This window comes from Macrotis lagotis, chromosome X (genome assembly GCF_037893015.1).
Source record: "Macrotis lagotis isolate mMagLag1 chromosome X, bilby.v1.9.chrom.fasta, whole genome shotgun sequence".
Taxonomy (NCBI): domain Eukaryota; kingdom Metazoa; phylum Chordata; class Mammalia; order Peramelemorphia; family Peramelidae; genus Macrotis; species Macrotis lagotis.
Window position 1 is genome coordinate 274,074,526 of NC_133666.1, and position 8,896 is coordinate 274,083,421.

At 34.8% G+C, this 8,896-nt stretch overlaps 1 long non-coding RNA gene across 1 annotated transcript in view; it reads left to right on the forward strand.

The window, feature by feature from the left end:
* Positions 1–235: 235 nt before the first annotated feature.
* The window catches only part of LOC141497834 (uncharacterized), a 24,632-nt gene continuing 15,971 nt past the window's right edge, over positions 236–8,896 (forward strand). Inside the window, exons 1-2 of the long non-coding RNA XR_012471456.1 lie at positions 236–332; positions 2,264–2,432. This is a non-coding gene — a long non-coding RNA (uncharacterized LOC141497834). The remainder of the gene's footprint in view (positions 333–2,263; positions 2,433–8,896) is intronic.

An 8,896-nucleotide genomic window follows, 5' to 3' on the forward strand; every position in this document is an offset into this window, starting at 1 on the left:
TCATTTTATTATTATTTATTAATAAATATAAAATGTTCCATATTTTATAGTTGAGGAAACTGAGGCAAAAGTTATGTGACTAACCCAGGGTAAAATGGCTAGCTAGTAACTATCTGGCACCAAATTAGAATCCACTTCTTGACTCCAGACTCAACTATCTACCCACTATGACATCAGCTGCTTCTAAACTAGTACAGTTGAAGACAATCTATTTTATGCTTAGAGTGTGGACAAAAGAAGAAAAGCATATGTTAAGATGTAAAGAACATTTGAGGAATGTAAAAGGGGAAGTGGAGGAACAAATGATGGATTGTTTCCATCTTCATAGTAAAGTAAGAAGTAAAAATATCTATTAAGGGAGGAGTTGGGGTAGGGAAGTATGTGAGGTAGAAGAAGAAGCTTGAACCAACTACTAAAAGAGGAGGGGAAAGCTTATAGCTAAACTGGTTCAGAGCTATTGATCATATAACAATCCTTCTTCCCCATTTATTAATACTATCTTGCCATTTCAGCCAATTTTCTAGTCCAAGTTCATTTAAATGGTAATAATCTTAAATTTTAGCTTAGCATAGGTGTTAATCTTTATCTCTGCAAATCAACTAAGCTTTACCAAAATAAAATGAGATAAGATCTCTATGAAGACAATTTTTTTTTTATTTTTTGCAAGGCAATGGGATTAAATGATTTGCCCAAGGTCACACAGCTAAGTAAATATTAAGAGTCTGTGGCTGGATTTGAACTCATTCTCTCCTGATTCCAGGGTCTTTGCTCTATTTATTGTACCACTTAGATGCTTCCAACAATTCTACATTTTTACAAGATAAAGAGGTAATAGAAACTGATGTGCAAGTACCTATTGATATGGATTTACTCTCATAGCTTCCATGCATCCCACACTGATCAAACATATCAAAAAAGAGAAATTTGAGGATTGGTTTCATTAAACACTAAATCTCATTATCTAAGACAGGAGGACTAAAAAATAACCAGGAAAATAATTAGGCATTTGGGGAAAATACGTTTTGGTAAATAAATGTCTCATTGGCCTAGGATGGATAAATATGTGCTTCTTGAAATATGATAACCCTTTTAAAAGAATTTAATTTCATAAGATAAAATACATTGGCACCAAAAGCACAAGTAATAGAACGTTTGGAGAATTAATGAGAATAGACGTTAAGATATGTAACTCAATGATAATATTGCAGATGCTTACAACTTCCCATTTAACTTCATGGAAACTAGATTTGTAAAGGTAAAAAATAAATGTACATAAGAATGTAAATATCTTAAGAAGCAGTTGTGATATAATAGAAGACTTCTGACATGAGAATTAGAAGACCTGGATTAGAATTCTGATCATTTATTTACTAGTTGTAGGGTCTAGCCAAATAATGTAAACTACCTGAGTCTCATGCTTCTTATCCATAAAGTGTATATAAAAATGTAAGCAAAATTTATCTTACAGGCTTTTGTTCAGGTCAAATAAGATGATGGATATAAAAACTTTAAAAAACTAAAGCATGATATAAATGTAAGCTTCCATTATCATTGACTCTTGTTTTCTTTCCCTTTCCAAACTAACTTGTTTAATAGATGACTTTTTTAATGCTTCCTATATTGAAAGCACATTGGCTTATTAGTTCTCTGAATTCACATTCAGATGTCTCTTTTCCAGGTTCAGCCAAGCACCAGGCTTTGCACACAATAGATATTTGATACACATTAATTGTGCCCCTCATACTTGCATGTTATGGTAGTTGATGTTAAGAAAGATCTGTCACTCCTAAGAAATCATGAAACCCTTTATTTCATAGGCATCTCTAACATAAGAATCTTGAAAAAAATTTCAGAAGCCCAAGAGTAGTGAACAAGATATATACCCACACAATTATATTTGTCCAGCTCCCTAATGGAATAATATAAAAGAGTGAGACATGTATATGATGATACAGGAAGGATGCAAGGGAGGGAAGAGGGAGGAAGGAAGGAAGGAAGGAAGGAAGGAAGGAAGGAAGGAAGGAAGGAAGGAAGGAAGGAAGGAAGGAAGGAAGGAAGGAAGGAAGGAAGGAGGGAGGAAGGGAAGGATGGAAAATTTGTCAAACACATACTATGTATTTCACTGTGCTAAATGCTTTGCAATTATGTCACTTTGATGGCTATCAAATTGATATTCTTTAGCACATATATAAATAACCATGTTACTTCTCTGCTCTTCACTTATTCACTTTCCACCCAGTTCTCTTTGGAATTCCATTATCAGGTCCTGGGAAACCTCCATTCCACAAAATCAGCCTTTGTATTACTGCCTTCTCAATAAGCTCTGTTGTTGGGATCCTTCTCAAAGGAAAGTAGAGTCAAGAACTCCTCCATTTCCCATCCAGATGAACTACTTTGAAGTTGTCTACAATTTTATAGCACCTCTTTGCCAGGTACCTTTTCATTCTCCCTACTGTTTTTATAGTTTGTCTTCCCCTATTAGATTATTAACTCTTTGAGAGCAGGGATTGTCTTTCTTTTTCATATTTGTATCCTGACACTTAACCCAGAGTCTAGCAAGTAGTAAATACTTAATAAATATTTTTTAACTGATTATACAATAATTTTCTTTGATTACCTATCCCCTCTAAGATCGAATAAAAAAGATCTTATTTGGAATTTAATGTTATTCACAACTTATACTTAGCTTTATGTACTTAGTGCTTGTCACAGTGATTGGAATATCTTGCTCATACTACATATTCTAAAGTAGAGGCAAAGTGGGCTTGCTGCACTTCACCCACCACATTGTATCTCTTCACCTTTTTGTGTATCTTTGCTTCAGTAGTGCCCATGATTGGGTTGATCCTCCTTATTTTCACTTCTTAGAAGCCTTTCTTTCAAAGCTTAACTCAAATATCATCTCCTACATTATATATTTATATAGATAGATAGATAGATATAGATATAGATATATACATAAATATTTAATCTTTCCTGATGTCCCCAGTTGGCTAAGAAATTCCCATCAAAAATTACCTTGTATTTATTTTGTATTTACTTAATTGTAGATGTGTTGCTTCTCCTGAAAAAAATATAAGCTTCTTGAGGGCCAGGAATACTTTCAGTTGTATACCTACATTCCCCAGTATCTACATAATAGGTCCTTACTGAATATAGGATTGATTTACTGATGGCACTTTTATCCAAAATGTTGAGCAGACATCCATTCCTTTGGACATGCAAAAAAAAATGTATTAAGTACCTATTTTATACAAAGCCATTCTTGTTAAATTGAAGAACTGAAAAACACATTCCCATTCCATTTGTTTAGCCTATATTTGTACAAAGTATTTTTTTCTTTAAATAGATTTATCTTGATTCATAAAGAGGTGCATTATACTCATAGCAGACATAGAGATAATGTGATATAATGAGAAAATAAAAGGATAGGAAGGTCAAGGTACACAAATTCAAATCTCCCATTCTTGACATTTCCTTGTGTGATCTTTGGTAAATCACTTAACCTTGATAACACTCAATTCCTTCAATTGGGAAAATGGGAATCATGATATACAAGCAAATTACTTTCCAAATTTTAAAGGGTTATAAAGCATACTCCAAATGTCTTAGGGCATTATAATATTCACCTTCATAATGAATTTTGGGAAATTTTGTTTTTAGTCAGCTATTATCACCATTGCCACCACAAGCACTTTAACTAGCATCATCTTCAATACTGGGGTCTTCACTTTAGAATATGTAGAGGGAATTAATATATAAATAATCCTAAAGTCTTTGGATGTTCCAGTCACTGTGATAAGCACCACAATCTTTATCATCATCATCATCATCATCATCTCCACCATCACTCTCTACAACTATCTGTATGAAGGTTTAAGTCATTTTTCTACTCTCTGTGCTTTGTGTTCTTGTTCTCTCTCTCTCTCTCTCTCTCTCTCTCTCTCTCTCTCTCTCTCTCTCTCTCACACACACACACACACACACACACACACACACACACAGAAACACACACACACACACACACACACACACACAGAGATGTTGGGAATAGGATAGGAACTGAGGGTACTTACCAATCTCTTCAGGTATCACTGTCATACACTAGTTTGACTTATAATATAGTAAAATGCTTCCCAACATTCAATTGAAAAAACATGCACAATTTAGGATTCTAAATAAATATTGTAACTCATATACCACAGTGATGTGTTCCTATTTCTTTTTTACTTTCTGTTCTTGTAGTGTCCCTCTTTAAATTCATACATCTTACAAAAAGCTTAGGCAGGGGAAAAACCCACCCAAGGTTGATGTATTAAGTATTATTGTATACTAGGCATTCGGGAAGTTTAGCCACAAATGATCTGAAATCAATATTTGTCCCTGAAAGCTTTGCAGTTCAAGAGCGGAAGACATTAAAATTCATTTTCAGGAAACAATTTCCATCCTAAAGAAAATTAATTTAAAACTAAAAATTACAATACTTTCTTTTCATGTATTAAGTGTTCTTTCTACTCAGGCAACTACTAGTTTTGATAAATTAAAATCTCTCTCTCCATTCTCCTCCATGTGCATTTTTTTCTTGCCTTTGGTTAAATCGGAGATCTACTTTCCTTTCAACAGTCATGCTTATTTGTAAATCAGAACTAATCCAGGCCAAAAATGATGACATTAAGAATTGTTGGTAGGAGGGAGCAAATTGGCATGCCATAAATGTAGGAAATCATGCTTGGGGAGTTAGAAGGCTTCTGAATATGAAAGATGGAGTTGGTGTAATGTTTATACTGCAATCCTTTTAGTCCCCTAAATCACTTTCCTGGACCAAGGGTGCCTATTGGCCAAAGGTGAGTGTACTGAACCAGGTCCTAAATTATTGCATTCAGTAATTGTTGACATGTGTATACTTTACGGTGCTAATTTATTTCACCATGGACTCAGTGTTTATGCACATGGAAATGCAGATTTATTGTATCTGAGATTGAAGTGCTTTTTTTGGAGGGGGGATATACAAATGGAAATTTTTCTCTTTATCTCTGATTATTTTTGGGGGTAAATCCAAAATACTTTTGTTAATAGTAAATTTTTTTGGAAGAAATTATGTAGTTATAGTCTCATATACATATATATCTGTATGATTATGATTTTTGAAGCTATAAAATATGATAGATGTTGAAACAACCTAATGTAAGTCAACAAATGGTCATAGGAATGATAATAATCTGCAGTCCTTCACAGAGCTTCCTTCCACAACAAAATGGAGATTCAGACTAAATTGGAGGGAGGACTAGAGGACTGGAGTAGCTGCACTGTTGTACCTTCTAAGGAGCAGAACCAAAGATGGCATCCTTCACTATGACTATCACATTGAGTTCCCCCATCTACCACCTCAAAAGGATTTTTTCTCTTTCTTCTTACAAATAGCCTACTTGAAGTTTGAGAGGAAATGATGAATTCCATTCACAACTCCATTCTTGTGTTTGTGGATTTGAGAAGGATGTCAGAAATTCTTCCATTAATGCCTGCCATTTCGAGGACCTCTGGGGAAACCATATCTGTCCTACCTAGTGTCTGTCTATTTAGCCATGAATAGTTAAACTGCCGTTAACAGAGGCTCTGTAGTTGTGAATTTTGGAGGGGCTTATGCCCTGTTCTTTTTTCCTTGTCTCTTTTCCCTGTCTCTTCTTACTGTATCTGCCTCCCTCAGTTGAGAGCCTCTTAGCTCTAGTTAAAACTTCCTCTTCTGTCTCTATTTATTTCTCTTCCTCAAACTGTGTAATGGTGAGTAGCATTTGCTTATACTTTTCTTTAAAATGCATACAACATCTTCTAAAATGCAATTAACATATAAGAAATACACAGATATGGATGATTTATTGATTTGGATACTTTTCAGACAAGTGAACATTCTGCTTTGATTGAGTTTCAGAAATCCTTAGGTGTTGAGTAAAAATGTTTCCCACTAAAGATAAAAAATTCAAGACAATTATCATCACTGAAGCTTTATTTCCCTTTTCCTGAATTTCTGCCCTCTTTCACTGAGATCCTATAAACAAAGCATCAAATTGCTACCCAAAGATAAGCTACAACAGAGAAAGTGGCTCATAACCTAATCTAAACAATATTCCCCCTGCCACCCACAAGTCCAAAATTAAAATTTCCAGGCATATAGAATAAAATAACTCAACAAATTTGAGTGTTTTGCCATCCCTGGAATATTGAAAGGTAGACTTGCACTCTTACACTGATAAGACTGCCAACTAGGTCTTTCCTTTCTCTCATTTATGAATAGCATAGGCATATATATCTATTTTATTGCCAGCATATACTTTCATCTGTGATGGTAGCTTCATGAGAAATGGGAACCTTCACTAAGATCAAGCTCCAGATATATCCACTTCTCGATAATTGACCATTTCACCATCTGGGCAGTCACCAGCTTGACCATTCTTGTTCTCATTGCAATAACTTCTACCCATAGAATACTTCTGCTAACCAAGATGACACATACCATCTGTACTATTTCTATCTCTTAAAACATAACTCCTTGCCTACATTGTTTCTTTATTTCACAAAAATAACTCTTTTATATTTCTCCAGTTTTGTTTTGCATGACTCCAATTTTCTTAAATTTGCTATGGATATTACACAGCCTTGAATTTGAGAGAAAATGATGATAAAAATCATAAATGAGGAAATTATTTGTCTCTTCATTAGTTGTATTAATGGTGGTGCAGTACATAGTACTTAGGGAAGAGGTTTTCATCTTCAAAGCACCTTATAATTGAGCATTTAGAGCACTTGGGATTCTTTTCATCCTATTCTTGGAGGTCAGCCTGCGAAAGCCATTTAATCCAGTTATTTGGCTTTTTTTCCTCTCTCTCATCAATACTTGAAGCAAATTGTTGGCATAAATGACTTTCCTTAGCTGACATGGGTTCCTGACCTCTGCCAAGAATAAGTCCAACTAGAAAAGCTTGTTCCTAAGGCACTTGAAAGGTTTTTATCCCACTGATCAGTCAGCCATTATCTTCAGGCAAGCCTGTGTCTCCATTCACCCACCTCTGGAATGCTGAAAACTTACTCACTGCAATATTGTTGTTGCTTTGTGCATTGTTACACCGAGTTATTGTCATATTGCCATTATGCCTTTTATGTGGCTGGCCTGATCTTGTGTAGGGAGTGTGGAAAGCCGAGAGGCAGTTAAAGGAAAATTATTCCTCCTCCCTTATGTGTAAAGTGCTACAACAAAATCTTGGGCTGCCGGAAATTTCTGACTTGCTATTCTACTGAAGCTTTGTGGAAATACTCTGAGAACATTACATGCTTCATTGTTATCCATTGAGCCATGACTGGGGATTCATGAATCGCATACTAGACTGAGGAAAACATATCCTTTCCCCTGAAATTCCACAATATGTCATTTAAGCCTTTTTTACATTTTCATAAATGTACATGTAGCACCAAAGCTACTACTTTATGGAGAGAGCTTATATGGGATGGCTGTGAAAAGAGGAGAAGAAAGTGATTGTCAGATGAATACTTTATAGGATTATGATAACAGAGACTAATATAGGCTCTTGGAACTACTCTCTCATATCTCATTCACACTGGCGGTCTAGGTTTCCAAAATGTTAAGGACTCTAAATAAGCCTAGTGGATAAAGGAATAGTTTTCTAGTACTATCATTCACAAATCCTACTGGTGTGCTCCCTATAATGATTATTAATCTATCTAGATGAATTAGTCAACCAGCCATAATTAGCTTTAAGAAAAGGATAATTACTGGATAAGTCATTTCACCCTGTTTGCCTCAGTTTCCTCATTTATAAAATGAGTTAAAGAATGAAATAGCAAACCACTCCAATATATCTGCCAAGAAGACCCTAAATGGGGTCATAAAGATAGAAGATGACACAACTGAAAAAAAAGACAATTTCTTCAAAGTGCAATGGTACTCCTGCCATTCTCTTCCCACCTCACCCCTGTGAGCCATCTTAACCCCAAGTCTATTATATTCTATCCCACCAGTACGTACAGAATCCAGGAAAAAATTATTCTTTAACTTAGTGTGTACATGTGGCATAATTCACATCTTCTGAAAATCCTTTTGCTGTAGTCTCCAATAATTTCCCCTTTAGTTGTGGTATAGCTTTTCTCCCAGGTTCTTTTAAAGTCTATAATGTTCCTTTCCTCTTTACAAACTGTTTTTATCTATGACTAAATGAATACACTGCTTACAGTTTGATGCTATCCTTGGTATACTACTAAGTTGTTGATGCAAAATCCACATTCTTTCAGTCTCTGAAGTTCACAAAACTCTTTAGGAAACCAAGAAAATGAAGGCTGAGGTAGAGGCTTTTCATTTTATAGATGACACAGGAAGTATGACCTAATTTCTTCCACCAACTTTCATGAATCCACTTCATTCAAGTTCATATAATATTTTTAAAAGACTTTGAGACTGATGGAGTATTTTTCCTACATTTAGTCTAAAGTAAATGTCCTTCATTCAATCTTCCTTCATTCCTCTCACTCTCTGCACATCTTTCTCCACCATGCTCTTGACTATGGAATACATTTTGAGTCCTTTCCTCTTTCTCACTTGTCTCCTTGATTTTTAGCTTCATTTTTTCTTTGTTGTATTCTACAATTAGAATTTAAATTTTGTAGGGACAAGGGACTGTCTTTTTGTTGTTATTGTTGTTGTTGCTGCTTGTATGTATATTTCTACTATTTAACATAATGTCAGGTAAGAAGCAATGGCTTAACAAATACTTATTGATTGATTCAGAGAAGAATTATCATCTTGTAAGGGTATCAGGACATGCCTTGATACTTAATTTAATTGAAGGTATAAGAACTGTCTAGGTTAATCCTTGTACTGAGAAAATACATT